The 19,346-nt window shown below is 43.7% G+C and overlaps 1 protein-coding gene across 8 annotated transcripts in view; it reads left to right on the top strand.

Annotated features, from left to right (window-relative positions):
- Positions 1 to 19,346, top strand: part of DLGAP1 (DLG associated protein 1) — a 451,293-nt gene that overhangs the window by 224,122 nt on the left and 207,825 nt on the right. The window contains exon 1 of one of the 8 annotated variants that reach the window (XM_009931429.2): positions 6,233 to 6,296. The exons of the other annotated variants lie outside the window; for them this stretch is intronic. The gene's annotated coding sequence lies outside the window, so the exon portion shown is untranslated. Of the gene's footprint in view, positions 1 to 6,232; positions 6,297 to 19,346 lie in introns of those variants that run through there. 8 annotated transcript variants of the gene reach the window in all.

Below are 19,346 nucleotides of genomic sequence, written 5' to 3'. Positions count from 1 at the left end.
CAGATCCAGCCAACCCATCTTGGGGCACAGCTGAGCCCAGCAGTGACACTGGTGGTGCCTTTGTAATAACACCTTCAAGAAAGTGTAAAAAATTCTGCACAGCAGGTGTGAGAGAGAGTGAGAAAAATGTGAGAGAAACAGCCCTGAAGACACCAAGGTCAGAGGAGAAGGAGGAGGAGGAGGTGCTCTAGGTGTTAGAGCAGAGATTCCTCTGCAGCCCATGGAGAAGAACATGGTGACACAGGTTGTCTCTCTGCAACCCATGGAGGACCACAGTGGAGCTGATAACCACACTGCAGCCTGTGGAGGACCCCACACTGGAGCAGATGGACATGCCTTGATGGAAGCTGCAGTCTGTGGAGAGCACATGCTGGAGCAGGCTCCTGGCAGGAGCTGCGGCCCATGGAGAGGAGCCCACACAGGAGTGGGTTTTCTCGCAGGACCTGCAGACCAGGGGGACCCACGCTGGAGCAGTCTGTTTCTGAAAGACTGTACTCCATGGAAAGGACCCATGATGGAGCAGTTCTTGTAGAACTGCAGCCTGTGAGAAGTACTCACGTTGGAGCAGTTCATGAAGGACTGTATCTTAGTGGAGGGACCCTACACTAGAGCAGGGGGAACAGTATGAGGAGGAAGGAGCAGCAGACACAAAGTGTAATGGACTGGCCATAACCCCCTTTCCCCATCCCCCTGTACCACTGATGGGCAGTCAGGAATGAAGAAGTGAAGTTAAGCCTGGGAAGAAGGATAGGAAGGAAGTACGTTTAGTTTTGTCTTTGTTTCTTACCATCCTACTCTATGTTTATTTGGCTATAAATGAAATTAATTTCTCAAGTCAAGTGTATTTTGCCTATGGTGTTAATTGGTGAGTGATGTCCCTGCCTTTCTCTTGAGCTTTTTTGTCTTATTTTCTTCTCCCTTCTTGTTGAGGTGGCGAAAGAGACAGTGGCTGGATGGGCGCTTGGCAGTCAGCCAAGGTCAAACCCACCACAGTTTCCTACTTCTTTCACAAATAATTTGCCTGGCATCCCACTAGCTGAAAGCATGCATTACCTACCATAGCAGACTGAAGATTGTATTAGCGTTGGGAAATTTATGTGTGACTTCAAACGATGAAAATTATGTGTATGCCGCTCTGTTCCCATGGTACTCACAAGGAAGAAAGCACACTGTGGAAAGATTCATAAGATGTTTGCCCTGGGATATGAAAAACTGTCACCCATCTAAAATCAGTCCGATGTTTCCTTTTTGACTTTTATGACGTTTCATTGAATATACATGTTCTCTGGTTGGGGAACATCGCAAAGTCAGTTCTAAACATACTGCCGCTTTTAATTAAAACATCCACTAGTACAGGCTATTAAAGTATTGTCTGAACATAATACCCTTTTCAAGCTTAACTTGCATTTGCAAGTCCTTCAGGACTGAAAAATACAAAATGTGTATTTGGTTAGGAGGGCAGGGCTCTGCCCACCGTGAAAGTCTTCTGTATAAAAACAGTTTCTTTTCAAGCTGGGATATTCCTTGAATTAGGTTCAGGTCAGCTGCAGTCAGCTTTTAATAAAATGCCTGATCTGTATCCCCATTCTGGAGCTACTGTCTGAAGTTTAAGCAAGTCTAAGCTTGGCTACAGCAGCATGGTTTTGTTTTGTTTTTTCACTTTACCTGCCCAAAGCTTCTCTGTTGATCAGTGGTGACTTTTTTTCCATTCTGTCTTGTGTCTTCACTGAGGTTTTTCTAGATGTAAGAACTTCCTTAGTATTCTCTGCTGTCAATGTGCTATTGCTAAAATGAAGCACGGTCTTGCTCTTTCTAGGCTAGGGAGTACATGGAACTATTTTGGAGACCTTGCTGCAAAGGAAGCTTAACATTGACAAAATTGTGTGTGACATATATTTGTCACAAAATGAATTGCTGTAAGTGCTTCCTTGTACTCACTCTGGCTCATAATTTCTGCATGGGCATATTGCAGCCATCATGATGTGATAATGTAGGGCAACTGGATGTCTGCAACACAGAGAGGGTAAAGTGTAAAGCTGATGTAAAACCACCTCTGTTTCTCCTTAGTTTGTCTGCACCAATGATTTTTTTTCTACTGATTTGCACCAAAATGTTCAATGGTAATTTGTACTACTGAGCAGTGGAAGTTTCACAACATTGTAGTTACAGACTCTTGCTTCGAAGTTTTGTATGCTGTGATACTAGCAGGATGTAATTACAACTCCAGTGTATAAAGTAGTGGAAGCGAATCCATAAGCATATTCTATACAAGGGTAAGTGTATGTCAAATTACAATATCAGAGCTGACAACGCTCCCACATTTGGGATCAGTTTTCAGTGGTATAAAATGCTCTACAGGACAGTTTCTCCAATGAGTGTCTTGACTGTGATCTGCAGCTCCAGTAATTTATAGAGGCTGATAGGGAAGGGAATCTAAACCAACAGAGCATTCAGTGAAATATTACTCTTTTAGAATAGGACATATGATACATATTGTAATTACCTGCAGTATATTAAATAAAATACTGCTCTGTCCTGAAACTGAAACCAAATTGGTAAATTGCAACAATCAATGTGTAGGAGATATCTTAAAGGAATAACCTAGAGATAGGGTCAGATTCAATTTCATTAACATTAGATGAATGTTAAGGAAAGAAAATAAAGTGTATGCTGATGAAGTGTGTAGGTTTTATTAATTAGAAAAACGTTGCAAACACCTTGGGGAGAAACAATCAAATCTAAGATTGTTTCTCAATCTAGATATAATATCAGATGTTCACCTTGAAAAAATGAAAACTCATCAACCTGAAGAAAGGCAGCTAAAAATGTGCACCTTTAGGGAGGTCAGAACACTGCGAAAACAGTTTTGTGCCATGAGAGTTACATTAGAGAGCACAAGATGCATTCTGAACTTGCTGCTATTTGTCAGAAAAAAAAAGTTCAATGCAACTTGGTCTTGCATGTCAAATCCCTGAGTAGGGTGTTAACACTTCTTTTTTTAAATGCCTCCAGTAAGAGCATGTTTAGATTCTTGTATCAGACCATCAGCAACTGCAGGCTAGACACCTGCTGATAAATTCAATGTTCAAAAACCTCCATCAAAACAATGTGTACTAGGATAATTTTACTTCTTGCTATTTAGATTTGGTTTAAGTTATGAATAAAGAAATAACCAGTCATTGAGCCTTTGCAACCTCCGAAATTAATGGGAGTTATTGGAATGACTCAATTTCAACAGACTTTAGATAAGGATCAAAGAGATTGAAACACCTATCAGTAAATTCAGTCACTAAATCATCAAAATTGATTGTTATCCAGTAAAAAAGACTTTCAAAAAAGACTTTGATTAAACTGCTGGTTTTTACTCATTAGGAATAGTAGTATTGCTAACATGTAGTCTGTATTTACAAGAATTTACTATTCGGATTTTACACCTATGGGTTGTCTACATTGATAAACCCCAAATTGCCTTTATGTTATTTCTTTCAACTTCTGAAAATCACATCACTTTATGTTTTTGTCAATAAAAGGAGAATGAAATGTTAGTAATAATATGGGAACGTTTTTAATATGTTACTAGTGGTGCTTGTGACCAGTATGTAGATTTGTATATGCATGCACATCCTTTTATCAAAGCCTACAGCAGTTTTTTTGTGTCTTTTCAGTGATAACTAAAATGACTTTCAGTTTTGTTTGGGAGTTTGGGGTCGGATGATATTACACTTTCTAATCTGATGAAATGTAATGCTTCTTACTACATGTATAAATATTTGACATATGAAATAGGCAAAATATACTTTCACTGGAGCATTCCTTTCATGCTCCTATGACAGTGAAATTAGTGAATTAAATGCAGTATGAATCTCAGGATCATTGTAGAGTGTATAAGATGCATTAACAACAACTGCCACCAGATTGCCACTAAGCATCCCTTGGTATGGGAATTCAACAAAAAAAAACGCATAAATATGGTTTGGTAGCATTATCAGAATTCAGGGATGGTAACATGCATGCGACGAGTCAAAATACAGAACGTAGTAGCTTTCCTTCAATATGTACCTTGCTGTAAACCCCTTGCAACAGTCCCATTTATTTTCCTAACTACTCATTCAGTTGGCCTCTCTGCCTACCAACTCTTGTCTCAGTTTAATGTTTCTTCTCCAATGTATCTCTTTTTTTTGCCTCATCATTAATCCATGGTCTTCATTAGTCCGTCCGCTGCTTCCCTATGAACTGGGAAAGGGGATATAAAGAACAAGAGGGTACGATGCTTTGCTTCTTATGGTAAGTCACTGAGAGAGTGTTAATGGAAAGAACAAGTCTTCCCAAAAAAGGAAAGAAAAGCCTTAGAGGAATAACTGCACCCTACATCTTTTAATTTTCCTGTGGTATACGTTTATATGGGATTCCCACTTATGTAGTTGCCATCTCTAAAGGTTGTGCTCAATTAGAGAAGTATCTTCTATTACTTTCTACTTACAGAAGAAAGTATTAAATTAGTTATAAGGTCATGTATATTGATGCTGTGACACACATTGAATTCCTCTATGAATGTTTTCTGGAAAACTTTTTCTAGTATTTATAGGAGACACAGATAAAGAATGTGTTCTGGAGTGAAGCCATAATTTGTGGGTTTTTCCATCTGAAGAGATCTCACATTTGACAGAACTCCAGTTTTTGTTCTCTTTTGTCTCAAGTTAACAGCAGCTTAACCACCGGCTGTGTGTTCACCGAAAGTAGGCTAGTAAGACCTGCATTTGGGTCTGAGCCACTGAGTTAACTGTCTTAAGCATATCTGCAGCATTGGAAAAGCCCTACTGAAGCCAGCGCTTCCTTCCTGTGCTGCATGTGCCAAAGTAAGTGGTGTACTGCGTATTATACATGGGTCTTCATGCTTTGTTAAGCTAAGCAGCTGCATGTTTTTCCCTTTGTAGCAAAGTCTAGAACTTGATTGTCCTTCTGGCCACAAAGTAATAAATCAGAGAAAGGCACTGGGAAACCCACCACGCTCCCATGGCTTCCTCCCCACTAGGAAAATTTCAGCTGGTCTTCAGCCTGCTGCTCAAGAGACCCAAAGGTGAAAGTGTCACTGAAGTCAGTGGATAGGATTTTTGTGTGGATGAAGGAGCAAGAGAGGCAATGCTTAGGTCCAAATTACTTCAAAAAACACAAAGTAACATCTGAAAGCATGAGAGAGACTTCAGGTAGATCATAGTTCTGCAGTACGTTTACTGATGTATTTTTTGAGAATGCAGTATTTTCTTCTGAGGACTTTGTTATTAAAACCACTGAAATGTATTGGAATTAGAATCCAATTGTTCTAAGTCTCTGTTCAGGAATGGAAAGATATGGAAACTAATTTTGACTTGTTTGCAGAGAAATATCCCTGTGCAGAATTGCCAAATGACACTCAACTTATCAACCTGTCAACTCTGAAGCAAGAGAAAAGGGTATTAAAGCAGATATGTTGTCATTTTCAGATGAGATACCATCAGAAACTTAAGCCAGTGTTGCCTTTCCATTTGTAAAGTACATCACAGAAATTACTTCTGTCCATTAGTGTAGTTTAAACTATATTTTTAAAGTGATTTTAAAATGTTCTGCCCACTGTTTTTGATTGGCCCAGCGGTCTAATTTCTCCAAGGCTTCCTTTCCACCATACAGCTTGAGATATGATTACTGGTTACTGTGATTAAAAAACATCAAAACATTGATTGTCTATTTCAGATTCCTTTACCAAGATAATTTGGATCATTAACTACCCCATTGAAGTCACAACTCAAATTGTTTCTTTAGCCTGCATTTCTGTTTTTCCTGGTTCTGTAAATAATGCTCCATTCTCTTTATTAATTTTTAAGACTCTTAATTCAGTCAATACGTGATGTGAAGTTTAACTGTCAGGCTTGTTTTTTTAAAAAGTAAAAAAAAAAAAAACAACCCACCAAAAAACTTTTTAAGACACTGAAATGCCTGAAAGGGAAAGAGAAACCTCAACAAGATTGTGGAATAATAAAAGCAATAAATAATTTTCCTTAGAGACCCTTAAATAGGTGAATGAGTGTCATTATTTCATTTATAAAAGGTCAATAAATTGAGACACAGGCTTCACAGAGGATGAACTCAGGGTCGCAAAGCAACCTGGCAGCTGAGCCAAGGGTCAAAGCCAGTGAGGTTGCTTTCTCTGGAATGAGCTGACAGGTAATACCAGAATATCTTCCCCTCTTTCCTTCAGGCCATTGCCAGTCAAGGAAGGTCAATGGAAGGACAAGAATTTCGATTGTGTACTGCAGTCAAAAGTAGGCATAATCTTATATTTTGCTTCATTTTTTTCCACAACTCATTGCCTGGAAGCAGAATGTGAAAAACGAAGGTGAAACCATCTGTGGTAGCCTGCTGAATTGATGTTTCTATCTTTACTGTGTACTGTAATGCTGAACTTGATTTAGATCTTGCCTCCAAAAGACACAGATTTTTGCTGTAACTCACATAGATTTTAAGCCAATGTCATTAACTAAATGAGGAATCTGTATATGAATACTTACTTGTGGTCACCATCTTCTTTTTAGTTTGGTACTAACATGTTTTCTTTCTAATGAAGCACAGATAACTTTGTCTTAAGAAGACAGGTAACAGTCAGCTTGTTCATACTATAATTTCAATTCCATCAGCTGAATCACATTTAAAATAATAGTTTTAAAAACATGCAAGATAAGACCTGGCATTTGAAATACTATATAACTGGGTCTGAGGAATCCCATAGGAAATCCCAAGTGTCCAAAAATAACAATCTAAACTCCACAGTAGACAAGTGTTTCGTAAAAGTAGCTGATGTTCCTATTCCATGACCGGATTCAAAATGAGTGCAGAAAAACTAGCTTTGCCCCAAACTGCCTTTTAAATGTAAAACCAGTCTATTGCCTAGACACAGGAAAGAGTATCTGATCTACAAGATATTGCACATAAATGTTTTATTCTGGAGCTTAGTTACCGTAGGGAGAAGATCATTAAAAATGCAGAAGCAGTGTATATGCCTGTGGGGAACTGACTTAAAATAGAGAGGTAAGGGGAAGCAAAGTGCTTCTGTACCTAAGAGAGAAAGGAGAGAACACAAATGCAATGAACCTTTAAAGAAGTAAAGAAAGACACCTAATGGTCAAAAGGAAATTAACAGAATACAGCATGAATCTCAAAACAATTAGCAGGACTATTTGCTATCAGTCTTCAGCTGTGCTTCAGTTGTTTGCCACATACTGTATTAGTATGTAATATAAAGAGACCATGTATATGTGTTTATATATATTTTCCATACCAAACTGCATGTTGGATTGTAAATGAAACATCAAAAAGCACAGTTACAACAGAAAACACAGTTCTGCTAATCTAAATTGGAAAAATGGGAATTTTATTTCTCATTCTTCAATATATCCACCTTATTTCAGATGATTCAAGCTGTTAAATTTATAACATAATAAACTTAAAGATCATATTCTCTCTTCTTGCTCCAAAAGATACAAATAATGTATTTTTTTTAAAATATGAACAGCCATAAGGTATGACTTGAAACAGTGTTTTCAATGGAGTCAGAAACCTGTTAAAATATAGGTCTAGCCATATGTAATCCCCCTTCACTAACTGAATTTGTCACCTCAGAAGAACATATAACTAAATAGGCCTTGCCATCTGTCTTGATCTCAAGGGCTTCACAGTTTTAGGGACAGCAAATAAGCATAAGAGGTGTGTCTAAGGAACAAGAAGTGTAATACGGCTGCAGTTTCAGTATTCCCAAAATTGATGGAAAGAATTTGGAGGTGCAACATAATCTGCAGGAACCAATCCAAGAAAAGAACACAGCTGAAAACCAGAAATAATCAGTACCTAATGAATGTGGAAATAGTACCTTCAAACACCTTTTCCCAGAAGACAAGGTGTTGCAGCCATCTGGACACCAAGGAACTGCATGTATGGCCCCTCCTACATGGCCCTATGTTGCACTAAATGCAGTTTGTAATTTTCACTGCACCTCTTAAAGGATTCTCAAGCCTCCTCTTCCTACGAGATACCTAATGTCACTTAATCTTTTTAATAATATACATATTCTGTAAAAGACCAAGTAAGCATGTATGTAGTTATGTACTGTTTTATACATACATTGTAGCAGGCTTGAAAATAGCCCAGGTGCTGCTGCAGAAATGTTTTGCTGTGTGTGTCCTTTTGGACATTGATGCTACATAGATTGTATTGGAGGGAGCACAAAACCAATGGGGAATGTTTAATCTTGTACTTCCACAACCTAAGTGGTGAGATGATGCTCCTATTTATTTATTTATTTATTTATTTATTTATCGACTTCTAACGATTATTTTAGAGATTCATATTTAAGAGATTATTTAAGAGATTAGTATTTATTAATTATATATATATCATATAATATCAATCACTTAAATCCCATTGGGTTGGTTTCGTCTGGGGTAGTTAATTTTCTGCACAGTACCTAGTATGGGGCTCTGTTTTGTATTTGTGCTAGAAAGTGTTGATAGCACAGGGATGATTTAGTTGTTGCTGAGCAGTTCTTACACAGAGTCAAGGCCTTTTCTGCTTCTCACACCACCCTGCCAGCGAGTGGGCTGGGGGTGCACAAAAAGTTGAGAAGGGGACACAGCTCGGAAAGCTGACCCAAACTGACCAGTGGGATACTTCATACCGTAAGACATCACGCTCAGCCATAAAACTAGGGGGGAGGTTAGTGAGAAGGCCGCTGCTCAGGGACTGGCTGGGCATCAATCAGTTGGTGATGAGCAATTGTTTTCATTTGCATCACTTATCTTTTTCAGGTTTTCTTTCTCTCTCTGTTATTTTCCTTTTTATTATTACTATTATTGTTATTACTACTATTATTATAACTATTTTATTTCAATTATTAAACTGTTCTTATCTCAACCCACAACTTTTCTTACTTTTACCCTTCTGATTCTCTTCTCCCGTCCCACTGAGGGAGAGTGAGCTCCCAGCTGTGTGGTGCTTTGTTGTTGGCTGGGATTAAACCATGACACCCTTGAAGTTCCTAAAATTTGATTTGTTGTTCCAATACTCTGATTTCATACCAAAGTAAGACCTTTAAAAGACATGAAGCTGCTGAACTGTGCTCCAGGCACATCTGCTTCTTTATTTTTATATCAAGAAGATCTGTTTAGTTTTATTCTTTCTTTCACTTACAAGTGTATATACAGATACAGAACTGCATGTCTTTGAAGTTGGTTCCATCCTTCACATAAAGGCTTTTCAAGTCCTCCTCAAGCCAATTTGGCCTACTGTGATGGTTTATCATTTAGAATTTGACTGCTGGCCCTACATAACATCCAGCGTAGGAGAATTCTGACAATGTTGTTCATGATTTACGAACTCCTCCTCTGTTCTGTCTTCAGAAATCACTCATGCTTCAGTGACACAGAGGTCCTCCATCAGCAATCTGAGTTTTCTGCTTCCATTTTCTGGCCACTCATTTTGTCATTTTCTAGTTATCTGTGAGTAGAGCAATTCTTGATAGAGAGACAAGGGATTCAAGGCCATATTTCTTACTACAGGATGCACAGAAATGTGGAACATATCTGTAAAGTTTAAGAAACACTTTATAGACTAATTTGGTATTTCTTACAAAGTGTGATACATACCAAGAAGGAGAGTTTGAGGAACTTGAGTTACCGAAGAATAGCAGCAGTTTATGACTTACTCCTCTTGAAAAGACTCTATTTTTAAAGAAAAATAGGCTAAATTTGGTTGTTACACAGAAATATCAGTGGCTGTTCTGAAATTAGAGCTCCCTGGACCTTCTGCCTGTGGTTGGCAGATATTGAGACATCCTGTGTTGCAGCTATCTATCTACTGTATTATTTATGAGCAAAACTGATTTTATTCATGATAATGTTAAACATTTGCTGGGTTTGGAGAATTTCATTGTATCTTTTGTGAGGGACTGTCTGTATCAAGATCATATTACACAAGAATATTCATATTCATTAACAATATAGCTGGAAAACTAAGCTGAAAAAAATCTTCACTGTCCTTCTTTGAAAGATGTTTTACCATTTATGCATCCCTTTTGCAATCATAGTTAAGGTAAAACGAACTTCTTCCCATTCGGAAGGCTCTCATGTCATGGTATATAAAACTTGCAATTAGAAATACTTATCTAAAAATGAATGTATTTCCCAATGCAAGTGTTGATTGTACCATCTTTTTTCTTTCTTTTTTTTTTTTCCAACTGTTCCAACTAATTGCTGGTGATATTTATGCTAGTGAAAACCATCACTTGGTGTTACTTTCCCACACACAGGAGTTATTCATCCATCCATCAAAAGGTTTGTGTGGGTGATAATGATGCACGCAATAACATTAAGCTGCAGTAGCTCACCTTCAGCAATGCTCTTTCTGTAGGCTCTGACAAGCTCCTGTTTTACAAGTATTCATCACAGGCACTGAATATTGTTTTCCAAAACTGCGCAGAACATTTTCTAGCCAGGGGGTCTTTACAAGGAAACTCCACTTGGGTGGATGGAGCTACTACATAAATTAGAATCTGTGATATTTCTTGACTTTATCCTGCCGCTCTTACTGCCTGCTCTGATAGTCTGTGCTTAGTGCTCAGACAAAGGAGCAGAAGGCATGTAGAATCCATATGTCACTTACTCTTTCATGGCAAGGGGTCCTCCACTTGTGGCATTAACGAAACCAGTAGTCCTTGTGTTTAGTTTTGGGCACTTTACTGTGAAAATGACATCAAGAAGTTAGATGAGAATCGGGTTTCTCTTCTTCCTCTGCAAGAGGTTTCCTGGGTGACAATGGGCAAATCTCCAAGTCTGTCAAAGTGTCTTTCTAGGTACTGCTGGCTTGCAGTTAAACTCATTTGAGTTTGCGAGGACTGAGAGACATTTGAGTTTGCGAGGAGACAACGGCTGTGTTCATTTGAGTTTGCGAGGAGACAACGGCTGTGTTCGGTGCGAGCAGGTGAATGACCTGCTCAGCCTGGTGGCAGAGCTGAAGGAGGAAGTGGAGAGGCTGAGGAGCATCCGGGAGTGTGAGAGGGAGATCGACTGGTGGAGCCGCACCCTGCCCTCCCTGAGGCAGAGGCAGCAGGAGGCGGCTCCACAGAAAGCAGAGAACCCCCAACCCTCTTGCCACCGAGCAGAAAGAGGGGGCCTGAGAGATGGGGGGGAATGGAAGCAGGTCCCTGCTCGGGGGGGCAAGCGAATCTCCCCCCAGCCTCCCTCACCTGCCCAGTTGCCCTTAAGCAACAGGTATGGGGCTCTGGAATGTGAGGGACTGACCACAGAGGATGTGGGTGAAGGTGAGGCTCCATCCAGGGGGTTGCCTAGAACGAGTCAGACAGCCCCAAGAATTACGACTGCCTCAACTAAGAAAAAAAGGAGGGTCATTGTCATAGGTGATTCCCTTCTGAGGGGAACAGAGGGCCCGATCTGCCGACCGGACCCATCCCACAGGGAAGTCTACTGCCTCCCTGGGGCCCGGGTTAGGGATGTTGCGAAGAAACTCCCTGGTCTGGTGCGGCCTTCTGATCACTACCCCCTCTTGGTAATGCAGGTTGGCGGGGACGAGATAGCAGAAAGAAGTCCCAAGGCCATCAAAAGGGACTTCAGGGTACTGGGGCGACTGGTTGAGGGATCAGGGGTGCAGGTGGTGTTTTCCTCCATCCCATCAGTGGCAGGGGACAGCACTGAAAGGGGCAGGAAAACTCACCTGGTTAACAGGTGGCTCAGGGACTGGTGCCATCGGTCAAATTTTGGCTTCTTTGACCATGGGGAGGTGTACACAGCACCGGGCCTGCTGGCAACAAGTGGAACTCAGCTATCACAAAGGGCAAAAAGAATTCTTGGCCACGAGCTGGCGGGGCTCATTGAGAGGGCTTTAAACTAGGTTCGAAGGGGGAAGGGGATATTGCCCAGCTCACTAGGGACGAGCCTAGGCTTGGAATGCCAAGGCCAGGGGTGAGATTGACAGCCCAGCTCAAGTGTGTCTACACCAATGCACGTAGCATGGGCAATAAACAGGAGGAGCTGGAAGCCATTATACAGCAGGACAGCTATGACTTGGTCGCCATCACAGAAACGTGGTGGGACAACTCACATGACTGGCATGCTGTCATAGATGGCTACAGACTCTTTAGGAAAGACAGACCAACAAGGAGAGGAGGGGGAGTTGCTCTATATGTGAGGGAGCAACTGGAATGCATTGAGCTTGGCCTGGGGGCAAATGAGGAAAGAGTTGAGAGCTTGTGGGTTAGAATTAAGAGACAGGCTCATAAGGGTGACATTACGGTGGGTGTGTACTACAGGCCACCTGACCAGGAGGAGGAGGTTGATGAGGCCTTCTACAGGCAGCTGCAAGCAGCCTCACAGTCACAGGCCCTGGTTCTCATGGGGGACTTCAACCGCCCTGACATCAGCTGGGAAGACCATACAGCTAGGCAGGCGCAATCCAGGAGGTTCCTACAGAGCATCGATGATAACTTTCTGATGCAAGTGGTGGAGGAACCAACAAGGAAAGGTGCGCTGCTGGACCTCGTGTTAACAAACAAGGAGGGACTGGTGGAGGATGTGAAGGTTGGAGGTGGACTCGGCTGCAGTGACCATGAAATGGTCGAGTTCAGGATCCTGCATGGAGGAAGCAGGGCGATAAGCAGGATCAAAACCCTGGACCTCAGGAGGGCTGACTTTGCCCTCTTCAAGGAGCTACTGGGAGGAATCCCGTGGGCCAGGGCTCTCGAAGGAAGGGGGGTCCATGAGTGCTGGTCGCTCTTTAAACAACACTTCTTCCATGCACAGGAGCAAAGCATCCCCCCGAGAAAGAAATCGAGCAAAGGAGGCAGGAGACCTGCATGGTTAAATAAGGAGCTTCTAGCGGAGATCAGGCAGAAGAGAAAGGTCCATGGAATGTGGAAAGAGGGACAGGCCACTTGGGAAGAGTACAGAAACGTGGTGAGAGCGTGCAGCGATGCGACGAGGAAGGCCAAGGCTCACCTGGAATTGAAGCTGACAAGGGATGTCAAAAACAACAAGGGCTTCTTCAACTACATCAGCAGCAAAAGGAAGGCTAGGGACAACGTGGGGCCGCTGCTGAATGAGGCGGGTGTCCTGGTGACGGAGGATACGGAGAAGGCAGAGCTACTGAATGCCTTCTTTGCTTCAGTCTTCAGTACTAAGACTGGCCCTCAGGAATCCCAAGCCCCGGAGGTAAAAGAAGAAGCCTACAAAGAGGACGACTTTCCCTTGGTTGAGGAGGACTGTGTGAGGGATCGCTTAAGCAATCTGGACGCCCACAAATCCATGGACCCCGATGGAATGCACCCACGAGTGCTGAGGGAGCTGGCGGATGTCATTGCTGAGCCACTCTCCATCATCTTTGAGAGGTCCTGGAGGACAGGAGAGGTGCCCGAGGACTGGAGAAAGGCCAATGTCACTCCAATCTTCAAAAAGGGCAAGAAGGAGGACCCAGGGAACTACAGGCCGGTCAGCCTCACCTCCATCCCGGGAAAGGTGATGGAGCAGCTTATCCTGGAGGTCATCATCAAGCAAGTGGAGGAAAAGAAGGTTATCAGGAGTAGTCAGCATGGATTCACCAAAGGGAAATCATGCCTGACCAATCTGATAGCTTTCTACGATGACATGACTGGCTGGGTAGACGAAGGGAGAGTCGTGGATGTTGTCTGCCTTGACTTCAGCAAGGCTTTCGACACAGTCTCCCATGATATCCTCCTAGGGAAGCTGAGGAAGTGTGGGCTGGATGAGTGGTCGGTGAAGTGGATAGAGAACTGGCTGAATGGCAGAACTCAGAGGGTTGTCATCAGCAGCGCTGAGTCTAGTTGGAGGCTGGTGACAAGTGGTGTCCCCCAGGGGTCAGTACTGGGCCCAGTCTTGTTTAACTTCTTCATCAACGACCTGGATGAAGAGTTAGAATGTACCCTCAGCAAGTTTGCTGACGACACAAAACTGGGAGGTGTGGTAGATACACCAGAAGGCTGTGCTGCCATTCAGCGTGACCTGGATAGGCTGGAAAGCTGGGCAGAGAGGAACCTGATGAGGTTCAACAAGGGCAAGTGCAGGGTCCTGCACCTGGGGAGGAACAACCTCATGCACCAGTACAGGCTTGGGGTGGACCTGCTGGAGAGCCGCTCTGTGGAGAGGGACCTGGGTGTCCTGGTGGACGCCAGGTTAACCATGAGCCAGCAGTGTGCCCTGGCTGCCAAGAAAGCCAATGGGATCCTGGGGTGCATCAAGAAGAGTGTGGCCAGCAGGACGAGGGAGGTTCTCCTTCCCCTCTACACTGCCCTGGTGAGGCCTCATCTGGAGTACTCTGTCCAGTTCTGGGCTCCCCACTTCAACAAAGATGAAGAGCTACTGGAGAGAGTCCAGCGGAGGGCTACGAGGATGGTGAGGGGACTGGAGCATCTCCCCTACGAGGAGAGGTTGAGGGAACTGGGCTTGTTCAGCCTGAAGAAGAGAAGGCTGTGAGGGGACCTTATAAATGCCTACAAATATCTGAAGGGTGGGTGTCAGGAGGATGGGGACAAGCTCTTTTCAGTGGTTCCCAGTGACAGGACAAGGGGCAATGGGCACAAACTGAGGCACAGGAAGTTCCGTCTGAAAATGAGGAGGAACTTCTTCCCTCTGAGGGTGATGGAGCACTGGAACAGGCTGCCCAGGGAGGTTGTGGAGTCTCCTTCTCTGGAGATATTCAAGACCCGCCTGGACGGGGTCCTGTGCGGCCTGCTGTAGGTGACCCTGCTTCGGCAGGGGGGTTGGACTAGATGACCCACAGAGGTCCCTTCCAACCCCTACTATTCTGTGATTCTGTGATTCTGTGACTGATGCTGTCTATAGAAGCATCAGCATAAGAAATAATGTATTGCCAAACTTAAAGGGTGTAAATAGCAAAGAGTTGTGTTACTTAAAATATGAAGGTGATGAGAACTAGAAAACGGCACAACAAATATCAAGGAATGGCTCCTGGCTTTTTTCTTTTTTTTTTTCTTTTACCCCCGTGTTTTTAGGAAGGGGGGAGTCTATTAAACTCTGCAACATGTATTTCATGCTACATAACTGCAACATATATAGGTAATTAATTTTAAGCAAACAATTCTAGGATATTCAGGCAACAATGCCTTTTTCTTTTTTACTGGATGTCTAAACATCTTTGTCCCTCAGACAAAAGCTTGCAACAAATGATCGCTTTTATTTTTACTTAAAAGTGCAGCTCTCTGTAGTGCAGCGATTACTGCTATAGACCCTTCTCATTAAGAAGCAATATTTAAGATGACTGCTCTAATATACGAGGGAGAGGCCTTAGACATGCTCTGGAAAAAGTGAAGTGAGCATAAAGGATTTAAATATTACATGCTGCCTAAATTGTCTGTTTCGACTGGTAGAGGAATTGCCAAAGCATTATTATGACTAAATGCAATTCATCTAAGTTAACTTTAAAGTTTATGTTCCAGGGAAGAGCAAAACCTGGAAAGCAGCTGTAATGATCAAAGCTGACAGCATGGTAATTTTAATTCTGAAAACTGACCCAGATAGAGCAAGCACTGCAGGTGAACAAAAATACTGCAGGTGAACAAAAATGCTGCAGTTTCTTCAAAGGATGATAAGTTTTAACCAGAGCAGTTATTTGCTGTGTCATTTAATGCATGAAGTAGAACACTTTTTCTTGCTTAACACCTTAATTGGGAAGGCTAAAGTTTAAACTTAGCATTGGAGGAATTCATTGATAAGATAAAAAGGTGTTTAATGCAAAACCAATTCTGGAATCACAACTTTGAGAATAGTGAGCAAAATCTATGGGAGTGATTACACAATACATGGTAGGACTGGCACATGGTTACAAAGTCTTAATGCAAACAGATATGTTTGAATCGATTTTGTGGGTGGTTGTTCTGTTTCAGTAGGTGAATCGGAAGAGTACCAAAGAACCTGTCATTAACAGTCTTCATGGACAAATAGTGAGGTCAAGACATGCAATGTCAAGTATTGGATTGTGCAGACTTTGAAATTCAACGGCAAGGGAGGGATGATGTTGTAAGCTTATTTTCCACCTCAGAAAGCCCTGTCTGAACGCAGGTGCTATAAAACGAGCATCACACAGTGTTGTAAAGCCAGCTTAGTGAAACTACTTGGGCCCAGCCCAGCCAGTGTTTCAGGTTTTAAATTGGACTTCACATTTTCAAGGTATTTCACTCACATTTAGCTCTTTGATCCTCCTACAACCGCTTGGCTGTTAGTGCCTCATTGATAAGGCACACTGAAATAGAGGAGAAAATTTAGATCCCGGTTTTTCATACTATCCACCTCCAGTTTCCTTAGATACCACACTCTATCACAGATAAGGCATCAAAATCAAGATGTGAAAATAGATACTTCTGAAAATACCTGATCATGTGCGTTCCCTAAAAACAAGATACATGAGAAATGTGGATCTGTGATTTCCCTCTCAAGTTATTGTGGACTGCCAGAGTCAATGCCTGCTTTGTGCTCATCTGTCCACCTTCACTTTTTTCTTGGTATTTTTCTCATCTCATTGAAGTGTTAATTTTCAGCAATGACCTAAAGAGGATTTCAGAGGAGAATTTCCATGTTGCAATAGGAAGGGAATTCTTGTAAAGATGCCCACTCACAAGAGTTTCTTCAAAAGCTACTTGCTGTCATCTTATTTAAGTGTCTGCTGATGAAAACTGACAATCTGCTCCTCTTAATCATTTAATGTCATATCAAATATCTGTAACCATGTGAGAAGAAACCCTTACAAGTGACGCATGTTTGAAGGTTTTTTTCCTTGTGTGACTTAAAACCTAATTTATTACAGTATATGCTGTGTTTTGTGGTAGACTGTTCTCTTCCGTCCAGGGGGTTGCCCAGGACGAGTCAGTCAGCCCCACGTATTATGACTGCCTCGGCTAAGAAAAAAAGGAGGGTCATTGTCATAGGTGATTCCCTTCTGAGGGGAACAGAGGGCCCGATCTGCCGACCGGACCCATCCCATAGGGAAGTCTGCTGCCTCCCTGGGGCCCGAGTTAGGGATGTTGCGAAGAAACTCCCTGGTCTGGTGCGACCTTCTGATTATTACCCCCTCTTGTTAATGCAGGTTGGCGGGGACGAGATAGCAGAAAGAAGTCCCAAGGCCATCAAAAGGAACTTCAGGGCACTGGGGCGACTGGTTGAGGGATCAGGGGCACAGGTGGTGTTTTCCTCCATCCCATCAGTGGCAGGGAACAGCACTGAAAGGGGCAGGAAAACTCACCTGGTTAACAGGTGGCTCAGGGACTGGTGCCATCGGTCAAATTTTGGCTTCTTTGACCATGGGGAGGTGTACACAGCACCGGGCCTGCTGGTGACAGGTGGAACTCAGCTGTCTCAAAGGGGAAAAAGAATTCTTGGCCACGAGCTGGTGGGGCTCATTGAGAGGGCTTTAAACTAGGTTCGAAGGGGGAAGGGGACATCGCCCAGCTCACTAGGGATGAGCCCAGACTTGGTGTGTCAGGGGTGAGATTGACAGCCCAGCTCAGGTCTGTCTATACCAATGCACGTAGCATGGGCAATAAACAGGAGGAGCTGGAAGCCATTATACAGCAGGACGGCTACAACTTGGTCGCCATCACAGCAACATGGTGGGACAACTCACATGACTGGCATGATGTCATGGATGGCTACAGACTCTTTAGGAGAGACAGGCCAACAAGGAGAAGTGGGAGAGTTGCTCTATATGTGAGGGAGCAACTGGAATGCATTGAGCTTGGCCTGGGGGCAAATGAGGAAAGAGTTGAGAGCTTGTGGGTTAGAATTAAGAGACAGGCTCATATGGGTGACATTGTTGTGGGTGTGTACTACAGGCCACCTGACCAGAAGGAGGAAATTGATGAGGCCTTCTACAGGCAGCTGCAAGCAGCCTCACAGTCACAGGCCCTGGTTCTCATGGGGGACTTCAACCACCCTGACATCAGCTGGGAAGACCATACAGCTAGGCAGGCGCAATCCAGGAGGTTCCTACAGAGCATTGATGACAACTTTCTGATGCAAGTGGTGGAGGAACCAACAAGGAAAGGCGCTCTGCTGGACCTTCTACTAACAAACAAGGAGGGACTGGTGGAGGATGTGAAGGTTGGAGGTAGACTCGGCTGCAGTGACCATGAGATGGTTGAGTTCAGGATCCTGCGTGGAGGAAGCAGGGCGATAAGCAGGATGAAAACCTTGGACCTCAGGAGGGCTGACTTTGCCCTCTTCAAGGAGCTACTGGGAGGAATCCCGTGGGCCAGGGCTCTCGAAGGAAGGGGGGTCCATGGGTGCTGGTCGCTGTTTAAACATCACTTCTTCCATGCTCAGGAGCAATGCACCCCCCTGAGAAAGAAATCGAGCAAAGGAGGCAGGAGACCTGCATGGTTAAACAAGGAGCTTCTAGCGGAGATCAGGTGGAAGAGAAAGGTCCATGGAATGTGGAAAGAGGGGCAGGCCACTTGGGAAGAGTACAGGAATGTGGTCAGAGCATGCAGGGATGCGACGAGGAAGGCCAAAGCCCACCTGGAATTGAATCTGACAAGGGATGTCAAAAACAACAAGGGCTTCTTCAACTACATCAGCAGCAAAAGGAAGACTAGGGATAATGTGAGGCCGCTGCTGAATGAGGCGGGTGTCCTGGTGACGGAGGATGCGGAGAAGGCAGAGCTACTGAATGCCTTCTTTGCTTCAGTCTTCAGTGCCAAGGCAGGCCCTCAGGAATCCCAGGCCCCGGAGGTAAGAGAAGAAGCCTACAGAGAGGATGACTTTCCCTTGGTCGAGGAGGACTGCCTGAGGGATCGCTTAAGCCAACTGGACATCCACAAATCCATGGGCCCCGATGGAATGCACCCACGAGTGCTGAGGGAGCTGGCGGATGTCATTGCTGAGCCACTCTCCATCATCTTTGAAAGGTCCTGGAGGACAGGAGAGGTGCCCGAGGACTGGAGAAAGGCCAATGTCACTCCAATCTTCAAAAAGGGCAAGAAGGAGGACCCAGGGAACTACAGGCCGGTCAGCCTCACCTCCATCCCGGGAATGTACGCTCAGCAAGTTTGCTGATGACAATAAACTGGGAGGTGTGGTAGACACACCGGAAGGCTGTGCTGCCATTCAGCGAGACCTGGACAGGCTGGAAAGTTGGGAAGAGAGGAACCTGATGAGGTTCAACAAAGGCAAATGGAGGGTCCTGCACCTGGGGAGGAACAACCCCATGCATCAGTACAGGCTTGGGGTGGACCTACTGGAGAGCCGCTCTGCGGAGAGGGACCTGGGTGTCCTGGTGGACGACAG

This window comes from Opisthocomus hoazin, chromosome 3, assembly GCF_030867145.1.
Source record: "Opisthocomus hoazin isolate bOpiHoa1 chromosome 3, bOpiHoa1.hap1, whole genome shotgun sequence".
NCBI lineage: Eukaryota > Metazoa > Chordata > Aves > Opisthocomiformes > Opisthocomidae > Opisthocomus > Opisthocomus hoazin.
Note: the sequence above shows the minus strand (reverse complement) of the source record. Positions and strands in the feature narration are given on the sequence as shown.